General features: G+C 40.5%; 2 long non-coding RNA genes across 2 annotated transcripts; both read right to left on the minus strand.

Moving 5' to 3' along the window:
• Positions 1-10,523: 10,523 nt before the first annotated feature.
• Positions 10,524-15,067, minus strand: LOC107275110. Its single transcript, XR_001539624.2, has 4 exons — positions 14,330-15,067; positions 13,785-13,967; positions 13,512-13,728; positions 10,524-13,454 (listed from the first exon to the last, which is right to left on the minus strand). It is a non-coding gene; the product is annotated as an uncharacterized LOC107275110 (long non-coding RNA).
• A 233-nt stretch (positions 15,068-15,300) lies between these two features.
• LOC107275107 lies at positions 15,301-18,517 on the minus strand. Its single transcript, XR_001539620.2, has 3 exons — positions 18,163-18,517; positions 15,924-16,094; positions 15,301-15,826 (listed from the first exon to the last, which is right to left on the minus strand). It is a non-coding gene; the product is annotated as an uncharacterized LOC107275107 (long non-coding RNA).
• Positions 18,518-19,373: the final 856 nt, after the last annotated feature.

Raw genomic sequence — 19,373 nt, forward strand, 5'->3', positions numbered from 1 at the left:
CCGCACATTCCCCCCCCCCCCCCGCCGCCCCTTCTCACTCAGCTTCTTTGCTACTGCTATAAGGTCCTCCTACTTTACCTTATGCCTTGCGCGACCGTTTATGGCGGTTCCCCTTGCAAGCCCAAGGGTATCAGACGCCGACTCCCGCAATACGTAATAACAATTCTGAATAATTAACGTAATTCTTTTCCGTATTCCGAGACCCTCGCCATTCCACTACCCGAATATACGGAGACCATGGATCTTTGGAACTTGGGATTATAACTTTGCCGGATTTGACGAGTGTTGTGAATTTTTGCATTTTTCTTACTTTTTACGTATTTTTCTTTTTTTTTTTTAATAGCTATGAAAAAAAAAGCAGCTATCCTAATTAGAATCTGTCTGTGGTTTGTCATTCGATATTTTTTGCTATACATTCCAGTGCCTTCTGTATTATGGTACAAGTACGAAATTTTTGAAAAAGTTGTAATACCGTGTTTATGGAAAATTCAGCAAGGCACCATAGTTCGGAAAGTCCTCGGTATACTAATTAGTAAAAGCGCAAAATTACGTTCGTCCGCCAAAGGACGTTCCATAATCAGGACTGAAAAAAGAAAACAAATGCAAAGTTTCATAACGAAACTCTACCGAGGCCGTTTCCATGAAATATTTTTCCGCGTATTTCACAATTTCATCGTAAAAGCTCAGACAACGATTTAAAAAAGAAAAGAGAATGTTTTTTCTATTAAAAAAAAATAGCCTGCACCCCAGGCTAAGGGGAGAGGAGCGTTCAACAATTTTCGTATCCCACGTAATGAAAACCGTTCGGCTTCGTAAAATACATTGTTCCCTCTATTCATAGCTTTCTGAATTGTCCTGTACCTACAGCTTCAAGTACTTAAGTACGTACTTGTGCACCAACGACATTGCGCATCTTCATATGCGCACGTATTCATATTGTATCTCTACGCTCGTATACCCGAGTACGTGTGCATACGCAGCCAAGTATCCAGGTACTAGCAACCCAGCATAGGGATGCTGTGTTTCACCTGACTATCATATAGATAGTATATAAAAATATATATGTATACACGTCTCTCATATACATCCTGTCAGTTAAATAGACCTAGTAATAATCTACGCCTATATAAAAATAAAAAAATGTATAGCAATGTTATATGGCAAGTGATAAAATCGAGTCGAGCAACGTCATTTCAAATTCGAATGTAAAACTAAGCGTGAAAAAAAAAAGTACAGTAAATTACAAATACGTACAATTTTAATTATAACTAAATAACCGCATGACCATACAAATCTAGCATATAGTATAATACTTACCGAAGAATATATGTATACTATAAAAATGAATAAAATGTGTAATAAATAATATTTCAATGACCACCATAGGAACGTCTACTGTTAATACGACCGAATGCCGAACATTGACGATGATTCCCGAAGGCAGCGCTCGTCAGCCAGTACCCGTAAGTGGGGGAACCCCCTGGTATACGGGGAATGTATATGCTCGGAGCTTTCATTCTTGCCAGACCCGTTCACCTGGTCATGTGGGGCCCCTGCGCTTCCTCCCTGTCTTGCTCTTTTACTCCAGCTCGCCTTCTCTCTCTTTTTTAGTGTTACCTATCGTCCCCATTTCTTCAGCCGGGCTATACCCTCTTCGCGATATCACTTTGGTACCACTCCGTAGCAAATACGCCAAAACGGTTTAAGCAGCGGGGAGTCGGGTTGGCGTCAGCATCCCTTACTGCGTCCTCTAGGGCAGCAGTCACTTCAATCTGCGATCACTCGTGAGAGTCACCTGGTCACCTCAAATCACCCTCCGTTGGGAACACTGCGAGGTGGTCGCCGGGTGCCAGGTGGTAACGGGGTTGACTTCCGGTGGCGAACACGGTTCCTTACATAAACTGTGAATTGGAAATCGGTAATCGATACATAAAGAGTTCTAGAAGGATATAGAACCAAAGATCGCAGATTGATCTCTGTATCGAATATGCAGAACAGCTTGGGTCAGCTATCGATCTGGATGAGTTCAGATGGATAAGAAAAATAATACTGAAACTGCCATTAGGAGATAATTAACGACGGATACTGTATAGATTTCATACAGCAACCCGAGCACTGTATGACGTAATTAGCAGATACAAAAGGAAAGACACGTGAAATCGCATAGTAAATTTCTCAAGCGTAAAATTTGAATCAGGCCGATTTTCCCGCCCGGATATTTTTATCCCGATGGCATCCCGCAGCGTGCAAGGGGTGCATTAGAATTCAGGGGTTGTATTTCGTAGCGTGGCGGGCAACTAGGGTAGCTTTTTTTTGTTCAGGCCCTGAACGGCATATCCTCGCAGGAAGACCGCGGCTCGAGCCACCCCCCGATTTCTGCACGACCCCCGGAACCCTATAACCGGGACGCGGCCGCGAAGAAAACAAATTAGGTTTGAATAATCCCCGTTAATATACGACGGAACAATTGCATGATATTTGTTATGCAAATTAGGGGTCTGCTCGGAAGCTGCCAATTGCGAAAACAATATTCGATGAGAAGACGCGACAAGGGTCTGTCGTTACGAGGATACCGAAGTGGCGCAAAGGGTGTTTTTATCGCAAGGGGAAGCTTTGTATCGTCAAATCAGATTTCTACATCGGCAGACAGTCCCGTGCGACGTTGATTAGGTAATTTTTTCTGATTACGTAAATTTCAACGAATCGTGACGTAGTTGCAAATAATCGATCCGCCATTACGTGATGTACACCAAACAACGTGACGTAAGTTCGAAGTGTATTTTTTTCAAAATTTTTTTAACCCACAAAATCAATTTCATCGTTCATCGATTACGCGATAATAACCACCCCCCCGAAAATTTATCTCGGACGTAGCGAAGCTCCTTTACTAAATTCCAGCGAAATCAACCCTATCAGCTGTCCAATTGCATCTGCTTGCCGGTGCCCGTTTCTAACCTAAAAAAAGATGGACCGCTCCAAAGAAGCGAATTAAAGGAGGGTTCACCTGCCGTAGCCGCGGGATAAGGATTACGTGAATATCCCGAGGCAAGTGTCCTTAAGCCTCTGACGCAAGGATCTTAAGGGTAGTACAATAGTATCGGGATCCACGTGTTAGAATGGCTGTAGCAAACGCAATTTTAACAAGATCAAAAGATGCTCCGTTCGTCGCCCGAGGGTAAGTGCGAAGACGGTTTAGGAAAACCGCATTATTGTTGTCGTTGGTTAACGGTTTTGACGGGGCACAACTTACGTCTTATTGTTAGTGGTTGTTCACAGTGGCTGCACGCTGCTACGTTTAAGCCATTAGCGATAGCTGGGTAAGAGGTAGATCCTGCGCAAACACCGGGATGGGAATACGAGAGGCTGTGGTACAGCGTTACTCTACCATACCCGAATACGTATGCTGCTTGGTATAAAAATATAGTTACACGGTAGATTCATGCCTGGAGGCATCTTGAACCAACTAACCGTAGGTACAGGTACGTTACTTCTAGTCTGACTTACTCGGCCAACCAAGACCTTAGTATTGCCGACCCTCTTGCACGAAACTTCTGACGACTTTCGACCGACCGTTTCGCCTCGAACGTTTTCACGACTGGTTAACCACATTTTGTAGGTCGCGAATATCCGGCGATGCTTCGAACTATTTGGGGATAAGGGAAAAAAAAATTTTTTTTGTAAGAAAAATTTATATTTTAGACATTATGGTTTTTATTTCGAAATGTATAACAAATTTTTTTTTCAAATTTGACGGTTAACCCTATGACGTAAGTAAAATTACAGACGCAATATGACGCGTCGTAACAGCGTATCCCGTAATGCCGATTGGCTCTGGATGAAGTCGTGTAGCGTGAAGTTGGCTGTTAGAGCGCGGGAAGTTTGAAGCGGCGGGTTAGCGGGTGCCGTGGCGAACGACGATAAATCTTGAATCACTGAAGTTAGCGACGCCAGATGAAAATGTCTAAAACTAATTAATTTAGTCGGAGCTTGGCAAACGGATGCTGCGACGCCGGGCGGCAGCGAGACTGGACTTGGAAGAAGAAAATGAGGAGCAGGAACAGGGGCTACGTAAGGTACGCGGATTCGTATCTACAACCGACCGCATAATTGAAGTAGTTAATAATCGTCGAACTGCTCGGCGCTGTTATGAAAACTTTGAAATTTCTCAACCCAGACGGATTCGAAAAGAGCCTCGCGCATTTGCCAAAGCGCCCGGGAGATATGGACTCGCTTAAGAAAATTTTGAAAATTTCTCCTTCAATTTATTTCTACGTAATATTTCACTCGGTCATTATTATCTATACGTATCTATAAGACATATAGATATACTGTATGTATATACTTAGCATTCCATTGCTTTTCTTTCAGTCTTGTAGAAAATGGGTCTGGTCCTTCCTCTGCTTGTGTACCTTAATCTTCATGTGTTGTAACGTATTACTTTTCTTAAATCGACACCGATAGCGAAAGATCCGAGAACGATTTTCGAGAACCAACCTACGTTACCTTCGACCCTTCGCTCATGCATCCGCAAGCCAGGCGGGCGCACGCCAATTCTTTTTTCACGGGGAACTGAAGAGTCGGTATGAACTGGGAGTTGAGGTGGAACAGGCCCAACTCCGGCAAAACGAGATAATCACGCGTTAAATCAGCAAACGGAACTAGATGCACGAACGGGAGCGGACGGTTACGGAAATGCGCTGCCGCTCAGGCTGCTAGGTTGAGATAGAGAGGGTCGGAGTAAGAGTCCGGCAGATAGTGCGAGAGACAGAGAGCGACGAATGGAGAACGTAACTGGACGACTGAGCTATCAATTGAAATCTCTTCATCAATTAATAAATTGGGAGAACTCACCGGAGCTGGTGCAGCTGATCCGTGAAGGCCGAGAACTGCATCCAAAGGACACTCGGGTGGACATTGCACTAGTGCACAGCACTACATTTTCGAAACGATCACTGAAAATCCATAGAATTTCCTGAATATCGCGAGGGCACCGCGAGAACTACACGAGCGGGAACTTTCTATCGCGTATCGAAACACGGCTAGAAAAACTATAAACAAATGGCACGGGAGCGCGAGGCAGCTCGTGACACCTCGGTCGATGCCCCGAGACAGACTGACTTCGACAATAGCCAAATTTGAGAACTAATCATTCTGATCGGTCGAGATTGCGAAATTACTCCCGTGATAGCTCTACGCAGACCAATTCTTCTTACGAAATTTTGCATTAAACAAAATAACCTCTTTAAGCCGTATTCCAATGCTCAGAATAGTACAGGATACGCGGGACACTCACGGGAGCACGTGAAGGGCTTTGAAAATACAAAACTATTACCAACCCTATTCTTCTCGCAGCTACGTTCAGGCCTGTTGTTTCTCCTTTACGTGTTACGATCACTAAAATCATTAAGATCTGTAATAATTCGTTTCCTTGAATGCTGTAAATGACGAAAATTCATATTTTACGAAAAAAAATTTAATTTTGTAAAATCACAAATTGTTTTCTATTAATACAAAATTTTCAATATATCTGTCCGCATGAGAACCTCTTTACGAGAATTATTTGTTTCTCGAAATAGGTATCCATTTTCTGAGTAGTCTGAATGCCTGCGCGTGGACGTGACTTTAGTCAGGAGGGGTTGAAGGGGTGGGGGGTACGAGTTGTAGGGGAACCGAAAATGCTTATGAGCTTTGAAGAGGGCTCAAGAGGTCAGAGAGAAAGAGAGCGGGAGGGGAGTGAAAGAACGAGAGAAAAAGAAGACGAGGAGAAACGAAGCGAGGAAAAAAGAAGAAGAAGAAGAGGTAAAAGTCAGGGACGGTGAGTATTTCGTATGCATCGTCCGTCGCGGCAGGAACTCGACGATTCAGCATTCAACTCTCCCTGGAAGATCTCGAGTAGTTGTCCGCTCTTTTAATTACTCCAGCTGTTTGCAGAGGGCTCCAGGGTAATCACCAGCTTTACATCCCTCTGAGTCCTTACCTACGTAACGGCTGTGTACCCAGACTTGGGGATGATGTATTTCGCAACTACAGAAAAAAAAAATTCCAAAGTTCGATAAAAACTTTATCTCGGTCCAGCCTCCGGGAGATGACCAGCTGCCGATTGAAATATTTATCAGTCTAGTTGATGCTTGGATCAAATGGGTTCGATTGAAAAATTTTTCAAAAAAAAAAGAAAAAAAATTTCGTCAAATTGAATCAACGTTAGATTAAAATTAATTCAGCTATGCAATCTAATTAATTGGCAACAAATTAATTTATATATATATATATATCCACATTAATTTAAGTATCCAATATAAACCGGCTATGTCGATTCGCTATATATGGCTATTAATTATCCCCACTACTTTCAACAGTTGCCATTCGAGTTACCTTGTTAATATATCGATATATCAAACTTATACTTGATATATTGTATAAGACTCGTAAAGCTAGTTAAGCGCCAGATACTACCTATCTAGTAATATATTTAATCAATCTTTGCGCGGATTAAAATAATTTTGACATTGATCAAATTATACGTCGCAAAGACAAAGTGCTTCTCTAACGAGACGTAAGTGATTCCGCGTCAAATTTAATCGAAGCATTAAAACGTCAATCATCGATTTCACTATGAAATAAATTTTTTAATCCCTCTTAATTTAGTGGTATTTAATATCAATTTCCCATTTCAATTCTCATATTCTCTATTGTACTGTACGTGTACGTACGTTATATCTATCTATATATATGTATATATCTATATAATACACGTTATCAAAGAGCCGGATGCATCGAGTAATTGAATGATCCTTGAACGATAACCCGAGGTCAGAAATTCATTGGAAGTGGAGCTGAAACGTTGGCGCAATGTGAAAGGAATTACAGAATGAGAGCGAGCGCGTATTACGATCGGGAGTTAATGAACTTATCGCATAGTTAATTCAATTGTCGGCCGATGCTTAGTTCCTCCAATTAACTTTATGGGATGAAGCCATTATTCACGGTATAACTCTACGAGCTTTCCGCTTTCTCGCTACTGGAAAAAAAAAATTTTTCTCGCACTTAAAAAATTCAACTGGATAAAGAACGTTTATTTCAATAGACGAGCCCGAAGAAATAAATTTGAAAATAAAAAAAAATCAATGGCCAATGACAAATTATATTTGCCGTACACTTCAAAGTGTGTATATATATATATATATGCATATGAACATTGAATATACTCGTAATGTATATGTTACGCAACCGAATTGCCATTGAAGCGTATTTACCAGGTCGTGCGTTGATTACCGCAAAATACAGGTAAATTGTGTTAAATATTTTCAAAAATAAAATCATAGTACGTCGATCATCGAGTGAGCAGCTTCTGCGTATGTATTAAATGTCAATATTAAAATATGTATATCGAGATAATACACAGAATTGGATATATCAAGTGTAAAAATAGTTGGGTATAAAAATATTATCAAATTTCAAAAAAACGGTTTATCGTTGCACGTGTTTTATGATTTAGCGCCAATAACAAGTCAGACAATGTGTCCGATGTGGGATAGAATGATAACCGTATCGGCAGGTGAAGCATTTATCGGGATAATGAAAAATTACGTAATTCGCGTAAAAATGACAATTCCACGGAAATCGAAGCGTGAATAAGTTACGGAAAATTTTCGACTAATTCGAGTCGTGCGTTACGTACCGTTACGTGAACGTTACCCAAGGTGGCATGAGTGGGTATCAAAGATAAAAGGGAATTAAATGCGTTAACATAAAAGGCGTTAGACAGTGGGCCAGTCACGAGGAAAATAAAAAGAACCTAATGGGAAATGATATCCGAGTCCATTGGGAGCGTGTCTTCGATTAAAGGGGATTAAATTGATTGCTACGGTGTAACAGCTCATTGAGGTTACCCTGGAACTACGACAAAACATATCCCGAGGGTGAGACTTTATCGTTATGGAACGATCAGCCGGCCAAAAGGGTTCCGGAGGAATGACGAGAAATAAATTTTCATTTAGAGTTAACAATTGGTTGAACGTTCAAAATTTTTTAACGATCGAGGACCCAAATGATAGTGAGTTTAAAATTTGGAAATTACTTTTCGATTTTTCTTTTTACCTTTTTGTCATTGGATACTCCCAAATAAGATTAGATCAGCCGGTGACCAAAGTTGGGAATATAAATGATTTTGTTTTTAAATTTCTCTATTTTTCCTTTTCGTAATACACTTCTGCTCTCTCTCTCTCTCTCTCTCTCTCTCGTTCTTGGCATAAGCCTACCGAATGAGTAATGGTAAATCAGGTGAGAATTAATAGAGCATCATGGTCGCCACGTTTGCCGCTGGGGACACAGCTCTCGCTTTCGTTCTTGGCATAAGCCTACCGAATTTTAAATTTCTCTATTTTTCCTTTTCGTAATACACTTCTGCTCTCTCTCTCTCTCTCTCTCTCTCTCGTTCTTGGCATAAGCCTACCGAATGAGTAATGGTAAATCAGGTGAGAATTAATAGAGCATCATGGTCGCCACGTTTGCCGCTGGGGACACAGCTCTCGCTTTCCTTGTGAAAGAGTTGGACCACCCACTGGCCTCTTGCTTCGGTAGAACATCGTGCACAGAACCGTGTACTATGGCACCACTAACCTTCTGCCGTATAGTCTGACCACGACGAGATGGTCATGGGATCGATCGCGATCGGCATTCAATTTCTTTTGAATATTTTTATACAGTTTGATTGAAATTGGGGATGATTTAGAACAGTGGATTGCAGATCCCGGTGGATATGTAAAAAAATCCTCGATGGATCGCCTTGTGAAATTTTCATAAATTTTTTTTTTCAAAATAATTTAAATCAACTCACATGACTAGTTTTCACTTTTGAAGTATCATTATTCCAGTGCATAAAAATGATTCCGTCTATGCGTTCGTCCGCAGTACTTTGATCTGCATCAACGATGAAGTCTCCAACAATCCTAGAGTCTGGAAAATTTTTAATCAACGTGAGTAACAATTTTTGTATTACATGTACATGTAATTGTTTTCAAACGATCAATTAGTAACGAGTGACTGAGCACGTACTTCAGCAGTACCAATATACAAGGCTCGGTGCATTGATACCAATTAAACCATTTTTCATCAAGCTGCTCTAGAAAACAGGTAAAAAAATCCCGAGTAGAAAAAAAAATTAAAAAATCGATAACGCCTATAATCCACGTATGTGACAAAAAATCACGATTTTTTTTCGCGACAAATTCTATTTCCATTTTAGGTCAAAAAATTTAAAGACTACTCCAGGGCACTCGTGGATGCGAGATATTCTCAAAAACATTTTCTCTATCCACCTATATCCCACGTTGAACGTGTCAATTATCAAATATTTTTGAAATTAAAATACAGAAGTAACCAATGCTTTAATGGGTATAAATAATGTGGTTTTGTCTACCCACCCAGTTATTATCTTTCATAAATCCGTAATGCGTACCGATTCGTCGATATACCCTGTTCGAAGTAATTAATCGGCTCAAAGACCGAGAATTACAATTAATCAGAGAATATCGTTTGGATCCACAACCAAATCATTTTTCCATCTGCTGTTGGAAAACGCAATCATTACCTACTCTGCTTGCTCTGCCTACTGGCTGGCCATTATGCACGAGCGAACTGACTGCTATAGTCGGTAATGATAATATCAATGACCCCTGGCATTGTCGTGTAATTAGTCATTTACTCGTTGAACCAGTTGCCAATACGGGAGAGGCCTAGGAGCAGCCTGCGGTAAAGTAATATTGGATTTTATCCTGTAACTAATAATAGAGCTATAACGTACCTATGTTTTGAATTAGGTAATACCTATATATAGAGATTGTATAGAGTATATAAATACATATGTGCGTTATATTAAAATATATTACTATTCGGTAATCGAATTAATTAATTCGCTTTTTTTGATCCGATAGTAACGATTTTTGCAGACATCGGCACGAGTTTGGGGATACGCCGAAATTATTGTTTATACAGGATACGTGAATATATAGATCTTTCATGCGAAAATACGAAAAATATACAATCGTCGTTTCTATGTGGCTATACGATAAATAATTCACTGTGGATGAATCTTTATACTGTTAAAATATTATCTTGAGGATTTTATGGATTATTGGCTTTTCAAAGACAAGTATTATTTCAACGGAGGAAATACACAGGTATATATGTATACAATATATATATGTCTGTTAACGGGTGCAGGTAGGATTTTGAAAATGCATCTGTAATTACTTTAAAAAACTATCTCTAGTCTAAACGAAAAATACGATGACGAATACAGTACGAACAGAAACAAAGAATAGCCATTGTAAGCCATTGAGAAATCCTAACGATTTGCGTCCCGAATAGAATTATTCTTTGCGATTCCAATGGCGATTTATCCAGGAGCAATTTATTAATTGATCAAAATATAAATACGACTCTACGGATATAATCAGACTCAAGTCTGCATATACTTTTTTCAACGATCCTTTAAATATCTGCCCAGCAGCGAAAATCACTAGGCTAAATTACATCTCATTAAAAAACAGCAACGAATAATATTAATAACTGATTAAAAATAATATACAAAATTTTGAAAAGTCATCCACCCATTAACATATATGAATTACAAATGTATCCAATAAAGGAGTTAACCAAGACTTATAAATTGAAGAAAAGAAAAACGGAGTTGACAATTTCTATACAATTGTTTGTACAAAATCCATACAGCATCCAATGTTAATTAATCGAAGACAATCAAGTTATGCAAAACGTTGAAACATTATGAACAAAGCAGACGTAAAGAAGTAACGAAGCTGTCGAATAGCCGAGTTAAAACAAAAGCTATAACTGAACAATAAATAACGAGATGACAGTCGCCAGTCGGCTGGGAAGTTTCAGGATGTCATCGATAATGTCCGGCAGCCCTGTTGTTCCAAAGCAGGATGACCAACCGTGCCAGTTGGTGGTTACAGCAGGGGCGTTTAGACAGGACTACCATAGGTCATATATTGTTGTATGCTTCAGGAAAGGTTCCGCAGCCGTTCTCACATCCAGTGGGACGCGTGGCTCTTGACTGACCGGAAATTGTCACACCCTCTCACACCCTGGTACAGGGTGCCTGTAGAGGCACAATACGCCCCTGCGCGTAAAACCACCCCTGCGGTGTGTCCAGTGAAAGGGCAGCCGTTAACAGCAGCGAAGACTGGAATTTTTCAAACGTCACTGATTTTCACACTCTTCGTTTCCGATTTCATGGATGTCCAGGTCATATGTGAAATACCCTGTAGAGAATTTTGACATGATTTTAGTAATGGCTGGCACAGATAAGATTTCGAGTATCTGTCTGTCTACGATACTATATTTTTATATCCCTACAATTTAATTGTACGAATTTATTTCTTTGGTTATTAACTGTTTATGACCCATAGACAAGTGAGTGAGTGTTCATTGGGCGAGGGGTGGTGCATTGATAGTGACCATCTGCCCTGTATGAAGATCCCATTACAATTAGCGTTTTATCTGATAAATGGATCCAGATCGTTCGATTGTTGGCCAGAAAAGAATATAGGGTGGCGCGCATTATGAAAGTTACGAATTGTCCAGCGGTCGAAGGCACAAACAGCAGGAGGCGGGAGCCGTGTCAGTGAAGGCAAATGGTCCGACATTGTTGCAGACTTTAAGCGCAAAGTCATCTTGAATCTATTACTTTGCCGTTTGCCACCGGACTAGTGTAAATATTTGGGGTGCGCTGGATGATGCCACACTGGAGATACGAACGAGATTTCTTGGCTATTGTTTGACGCTGGATTATTTATGACTCCGTTTTGCGGCTGGTTGTGCATCCTTCAGGGTTGCGGGCAGCTGCTGCGAAAAGTAATTTTGAAAAATTTACTCTAAAATCACAAAAGGCTGGTACACTTAACAATACTTGAATCACTTTTTACTTCCCTCGTTTTTGACAATGGCGACGTCGCTGGACCACCCGGAAACTTTGCCATCGATGCTTTTCAATGTTATCGACAATTTTTTTTTTATTTAGTACGTCGACGTAACGCACGATGTGGAACACATGCACTTTTATGAAACAACTCAATTTGGACTATTCTGTATTTCTTTTTAGATTTTATATATATTCCCTGCGATCAGAATCTTAATTCTGTGTCCAAGAAAATTTATAAACTCTGCTTATCTGACATCGAATATTTTTCTATGTTCCTTTCTCTTCATCCTTGTATCTAATTGGCTGGACACTTTCACTTTGAAAATTTACAACCATTGTATACCGACAGTCATGACCCAGAAATCCTTTTCCACGAATTAAAAACTGAAAAATACGACCAGCTTTTACGCTTGTTCAAAAACGAAATCTGTACAGCTACACTGAAAAATTGATTTCAAAAATTAATTTTTTCAAATCCCACAGGAAACGCATAAATATCCAAAATGCGTCTCATCCGCCAATCCTGCAATTCGAACCATCCTGACTAACCAGACACTGACGCTGTCGAGGCCAAAAGACTGCGTAGAAGACAACCGTGCCCGAAGAAGAAGAAGCCTGATGAAGAAACAAAACCGGATGTCGGAATAGGAACACAAGGGTGGCTCCAGGCACCTCACATCCTCCCGTCATAAATCAGCGGTCGAAAATGGTTGCAAAAAAAAAATACATGAAAACTACTAACCTAACCTAACAACGCTTAACCGAGGGTTGGCTCAGGGTCGAAGGCACTGCGTAAGGAATTCATAATCCACACGGCATGCTTCTCGTTTGTAGCTCGTGTTGGCGCTTCCTCCGTGATCCTGAAGGACTCGTTAAGTCAAGGAAGACAGGAGCGGCACACTTAAATCGTCACGCTTCCTCCCTAGGATTATAGTATACCAATTTTTTGTTGTTCCTTCTGCCCTGCGAGGAAGAGAAAGACAATAAAAAAAAGGCAGGTACTCATTTGGAAATCCTTTTAATTCCGAAAGATCCGATACGTTCGGGATATACATTAAATATGATTTAGTGTCATGGCTGTCATCGTTACGGTTCGTTATATACAATTACTATTGATTATATACCGTGCCTCAGATACTCTACGAATCGTTATCCCAGTGCCCCTTAAATTAGTACTTTAACACAGCAGTAATTAAGCCAATAATTGTAATATACAACCCAACAAACCCGAGCTTGATAATATTCCAAGTTTCATGGCCTCAAATATTTTCAAAATTCTATTCAAACTCCTGATAACAATTTTTTACAAACCCCTTACCGCCGTGCCGTACAATAGACATGCAAAACCCGCAATTTCGAAATCGTATCTACAAGGAGTTCCAAAAACTTTCAATAGTCTAAGTTCTTAGCCTAGGAGAACCCTTATATCCTTCTGCTCCTTGTTTGCGACTTTTTAACTGGGAACCTGGTAAACGAGACTCACTCCACGTAATGGCAGGGTAGTGTAGTCCTGCAAAAGAGAGGGTGTATTTATCATCCCTTATACGTGTATATATAGTATACATACCTACATAGTACTGGTTTGAGAATACGATGACAGTGAGCAGACACTCCTTTCAACGACATCTGGAAAACGCGGCTCGCGATGCTCCTGGACACGGGATCCCATTTTCTTCAAGCTCATCATTTTTTGTCCATTTTCTCCTTGGCACTCAGTGAACTTTCTTTTTTCCCATTCCTTTCTTCGTCCACCACCAGTACCATGATTCTTGTATATTAACTTCCTGAAAACACCGCAAAAGAAAATTAAGGTTATCAACGAGCAACGGTTACCAATTACCTGGTATTGTTTGCTGAATTATATGTCCCTTATTGAGACGGCTTACCATGGATATACCATGAAAGGACCATGGTGATCATGGGTACTCATAGAATTCTCGAAACTTCTATGGAACCCGCTGTAGCGTGTGTAGACATTATTGGTAATTAGGACGGCATTTATCACGGTCGAATGGCTTCTCTCCTGTAATTAGAAATTATCTGTTAGACGCAATACCAAAATTTGACACGGTTTTTTTTAACATTATGGTATTCGTTAGAAATCATCAAAATGAATATTCCTATGGGTATATTCATGTTTATATGCCTCTTATGGGGGTTTTTTACATTTTATATGGGATTCGAAAGACGGATAGTTTTTCAAAATCAGTTATACACGTATTTTCGTTAACGGTGGATATGGGGGTTATGTGAGAGTGATTCTTGAAATTTGGAGTCTGCTTTGTGGGTCGGAACGGAGAGATAAAAAAACTGTCACTGTGGCTGGACTGTTAACAAGCAATGTATTAGGTGTTGGGAGACATGGGTTCCTAGGGTGGTACTTACGGTACTGTTGTTCTATATGGTGTCAAGTGGGTTGCCGTACGATGATATGGAAACTGGCACATGCTTGATGCAGCTGTCCTTTTGGAATGCATCTCGGATAACAAAGTGGCACCCGTTGGCATTGCGCGTTTCAGGTAAATTGAAACCACTTATGGTCACCGTTTGATTTTTTTTGTTTTTTTCGTATTTTCTTCTTTTTTTCATTATAATTTACTCCGCCGTAAAATGCGGCTACCGCGCATAAGAATTCCCAGGTGCGACTACGGCGCGTGCCTCGAAAAGCCCAAAATCTCTCGACTGTGAGAGACATTAGGAATCCTTAGTACCGACGGATTGAATTTTACGGGGTAAAAAAAGGGGGTAAATCGATATCGATTTTGGGGTCTTTCTTCGGTTAATGATTTATGCAAATTTTTTTTTCGCCATTTTTATACCTTCCATCCACTTCTTTGTGACCCACGTCAGGTATACGGAAAATGGTCTAGTGTAAACGGGAAATGATGGGCCGGGGAAGCAGCTGCTGAACTAAAGACACGGGTAAAGTGACTTGTACGCATATTTGTAGCCATTTGTTCGGTGACCGCTTCCTTCTTTTCCTTTAGCTTGGTCGAAATCGAATTCCTCAAATATTATTTCAGCAGACCCTCCGCGCTCGCCCTCGTCGTCTAGACTATTTCGTGGATAGACTGTTTAAAAATGTCAAAGACACCAAAGAACGACAGGAAATAAAGTATCACTCGTCAGGTTGTCAGTTTTGAAAAAAAAAATTAATTTTTTTTTAATTTCCAGGTAAAGCACGAAAAACGGGATAGTTTGTATAATAAAAAAAAAAAAAAAAAAAAAAAAAAAAAAAAAAAAAAAAAAAAAAAAAAAAAAAAAAAAAAAAAAAATTTTATATTAATTTATTCACCATGCATCCAGCGAATAAGCAATTAATAATTGACGTTCAATAAAATCCAATATTACCAGAATCATGAAAATAATAACGTAATTCTTATTTATGATATTTTGTTACAGTTTTAACGATCAAACGGTAGTACGTATAATTGGCTGGGTGATAAGCAGACGTATACACTTCGATATCAATTTATCTTTATAAATAGAGAACGAGGTGCATTAGCCTGCGTGTTATTTCCGCGAATTTATCGCAGCGGCGTAGCGCGGTGCGAGTTCATAAAAATTAATTGCCTCATTAACAATAAACAACCGGCCAGTTCGGATTAACTTTATTGACTGGAACGCGCCGTGGTTGTAGGATCGTTTTATTTTCGAGAACCAGTCGTCGCGGCGCGCAGGAATGAAAACTATTTTAAATAGACAATGGAGTCCGGCGGCATCTTCGAAGAGCATAGTGCCGTGTTCCCATGTATACCTTGGTAGGATCTGCGACATTAATTTATAGCGTCCTACCAATTTGGGAGAAAATCACATCCGACTCGTCGATCCCTGCACAGTCACGGAATTGCCAGGCCATACGTGCACCGAACACGCGTCTACCTTAAAAAGAGGAAAAACAACAAGTAAAATACAAACGTCGATGAATGACTGTCGGTTGAAGTATTTACTTAAAAAAATATATATATATATAATTTACCATCTCTTCACTTTTCATCATTGTGCTACTTCAAACAGTACAACAACGAATAGACATTCATTGCTACCAGACGTAGTACCGGTAGGATAGAAAAAATGCATAGCACGCGTAGGCGGGTAAGGATGATTATCTGTTGTTTCTTTTTCTTTCCGCCTCTTCGTTCTTTCCTCTCTGAAAATAACGAAGTCCCACGATAGTCAATAAAAAATAGCACTGTCATTGGTGGAAGCGAGAGGAGTAGGAAAAAAAAGGGGAAAAAAGGTGAGGGGAACATATAAACGTTTCACGCTGATGGATCGTAGTCCGTTTCTGATATATGGCCCCGTTTTACGGGGACCTACAAGTATGTCGCGTTGTACCCACATTCGTGGCTGGGCCTTGAGTAGGAAAGTGTAAGCGAAGTGTTTATACCTTTGTGTCCTAATGCATCGCGCGCGCCGCCAACGGAGTAGTTTGGAAACTTGTTACGTCCGATCGTAAAATACTGCAACCGGCTTCGGTTTTCGGTTGAATTTTCGTTGGGACGATCATTCACACGGAAGTACGGAACGTCCTACGTCCGTACGGTTTTATTGCGAGGATTGGGATTATAATCTTTTATTATCGAACTAAATAGCCTGCGACGTGAACGATTCAACCGTGTCGAAGGCGTAACGAATCGGTTTGCTACACGCTTTCAATTCTGCTGGTCGAGTGGGATTGGGCGAAATTGTTTTTATTTTGTTTTTTTTTACTTCCTTTTTTTTACTTTGCAAGTTATTGCCACGCGCGGAAATTTACCGTGGGAAATTTGATTTTATGGGACTGTCGGGTCTGAGGATTAGACGAAAAAATTTTGGAGGATGGAAATGAGGGCGGGATGTAATTTTTTAAAATGGAAATTCAAGAAAATTTATCGTATTTTAACTGAGTCTGTGTTAGTCGGGTAATTAAAATTGTATGAGCATGCGTACATCGTTTAAAGACACTGGGCGTAACTGTACCGTGAATAAAAATATATTTCGTCACTCGTTTTCACGGAATTTTATCACGGGCTAATCGTACCTACCGTGGTCGCTGTGACTATAGCGGGTAATTAGAGAAATTACTGCATTCACGGGGGAGACGTGAAAGAGCGCAAAAAAGCTTTGCGGAAAGGGAGAAAAATGGCTTGAAAGAAAAAACACCAAACGAATCTATGGCAAACGAAAACTTTAATAAAAATGCCACGTTGGCCAGTCAAAGAAAGTTTGTAAAAAAAACGTACCGCCATTTCCTATTTGATCATCAAACCTCTCAGGACCGTTATTACTGCCACAAGAATATTTTGTAAAAAAAATAGCGGATTCTTTTCACCAAGTTAGAATCGTCCCCTCCAGAACACTACCGTAGTTGAAAGGAATAAAACCAAAAGCGTCGAATAAGAGAATTAAAAAAAGTCAATGTACCGTGGAGTGAAAAAATGGATTAGCCAAAAAAAAAGAGGAGCAAATTCAACGACTGAGAAATTTCTGGATGGAAACCAGACGAACCGACATGCCTGCACATAGGTACAGGTATTATGTACGTAAGTAGATACCATGGTACCATCGTTGTCGGTCTCTCTGATCCAAATGGTCATCACTCTCGACTTTACTGTAATCGGCACCCGTCGCCATCTACCGCGCGGGTCCCGAATTTATCTTGTCTTTTTCTGACTTTTTTCGGTCTTTAAGATTCCCCAGACCTTTTTTACGCAGACCACAGACTGACGCTGCCTTCACCGTCATGATTGACTAATAGCCAGTCGCGTGCCTTCCTCGATCGCTTTTACCATGGATAAAGTATGCCATTCAGGTTCCCTGAGAACTTCTGGACTTTCGGGCATTCACATGAAAATATTCGCAGTAACGCATAAAGCACTGTGACTTATATCTCTTTAAAGACCATACTATGGCATAGCTGTCATAAATAAATTCGGACATAACTTTTTGTCCTTTATCTCGTGACATATTTTCGTTTCTGTTTATCTTCAGAGACAGGTATAAGGTATTCCGAAGACTACTTTCCGTGCATTCTGTATATACACAATAACGAATACCAGACAGAATTAACTCCCAAGCTTCATATGTCTCGAAGGTTACATAATTCAATGCCCAGGAATACAGCAGTTTGTACAGTGGCAAGTCTTGCCAACAAGCGAACTCCATCCCTTAACAGACTTGTAACTCATACCAAGCTCTCCTCGAACCACTCATCCCTTAACGTCGCTACCACCTACCTAGCATCCAGCCTTTCTGCAGCCTGTGTCCTAACCTCTATAGTTCCTAGTCACGACATCGCCAAGAGGCTCACAGCTTCACTGTCGAGAGCCAATGTTTAATTCAGTCCTGGCACAATGCTTCCTCCAAGAAGCGGCTCACTCACTTTCCCCATTAATTATTACCACGGTCGGCATTCAAGGAGCGGCGCATGCCGTCGCGACGACGTCTACGTTGCACGACGACGAAACGTCCACGCCGAAAAATCGACGTATCAAACATTCATCGCGACGCCGGTATTATGAATGGGCGAATTCTCGCGGCACGTGGACGGCGGCCATCTTGTTTCAACTGAGTTCCTTTCACGATATTCTTTTCAGTGCAGTTTCGCGTAGTTCCAATCGACGCGCCTAGAGAGCGCTGGTCTACGCGTGGGAATTTAAATGAACTATCGTACAAACGTTCAGTCTTGCTGTATCGGTCGATTTTTATCAGAATATTTATTCGGTACAGCGGTACATGACGTGTACTCCGCTATGTTCTTTCTGATCTGTTTGTCTGGTCTTTCGTTTCCCGGAATGTTTTTCTAGACAACATCAATAACGGAAAGGGAACGGAACGGAATGGAATTGTGACGGTCATAGACAAAGGAACGTGAGTGCACAGTGGCTGGACGAGCTAGTCGTTTCAAGCAATTAGCGATCTGCTGATAATGGATCGAAATGGCACCTGAATAAATGCGTTCAGCAAATACTGGCTATCTGGACGTAAGTAAATACCGACAGGACGTATTCCCAGAAGCAAGAATTTCCACAGTTGCCGTTTCCAATGTTTTCTCAGAAGGAACCCTAAACGCTCTTCCTCTTTCACACTCAGACATTCATATAATAACACTCCCTTACACTTTTTGACCCTCTCATTCATTGCCTGCTGGCTTCTGTTCTTACCTGGAATACGTATCATCCCATTCGGAAGTTCAACTTTCAAATTTATTCATCGACAAGAGAGCTTGTTTGTCGTTTCACAGAAAATTCATGTCAACCAATTCCGTATTCAATAAAAACGCTCGCGTGCATTTTATCAACGTCAATAAGTATCAACACAATAATAATAATAAATTTGACATATAAAAAAACCTTCCCAAGACATCCCTCAACATTTACCAAGAAACTCTTTCCTTCCCAGTGATTCGAGCTCTCCAGGTTCTCTTAATTGAAAGTATCCTACAAAC

Source organism: Cephus cinctus, unplaced genomic scaffold (assembly GCF_000341935.2).
Source record: "Cephus cinctus unplaced genomic scaffold, Ccin1 Ccin1_scaffold0123, whole genome shotgun sequence".
NCBI classification, from domain to species: domain Eukaryota; kingdom Metazoa; phylum Arthropoda; class Insecta; order Hymenoptera; family Cephidae; genus Cephus; species Cephus cinctus.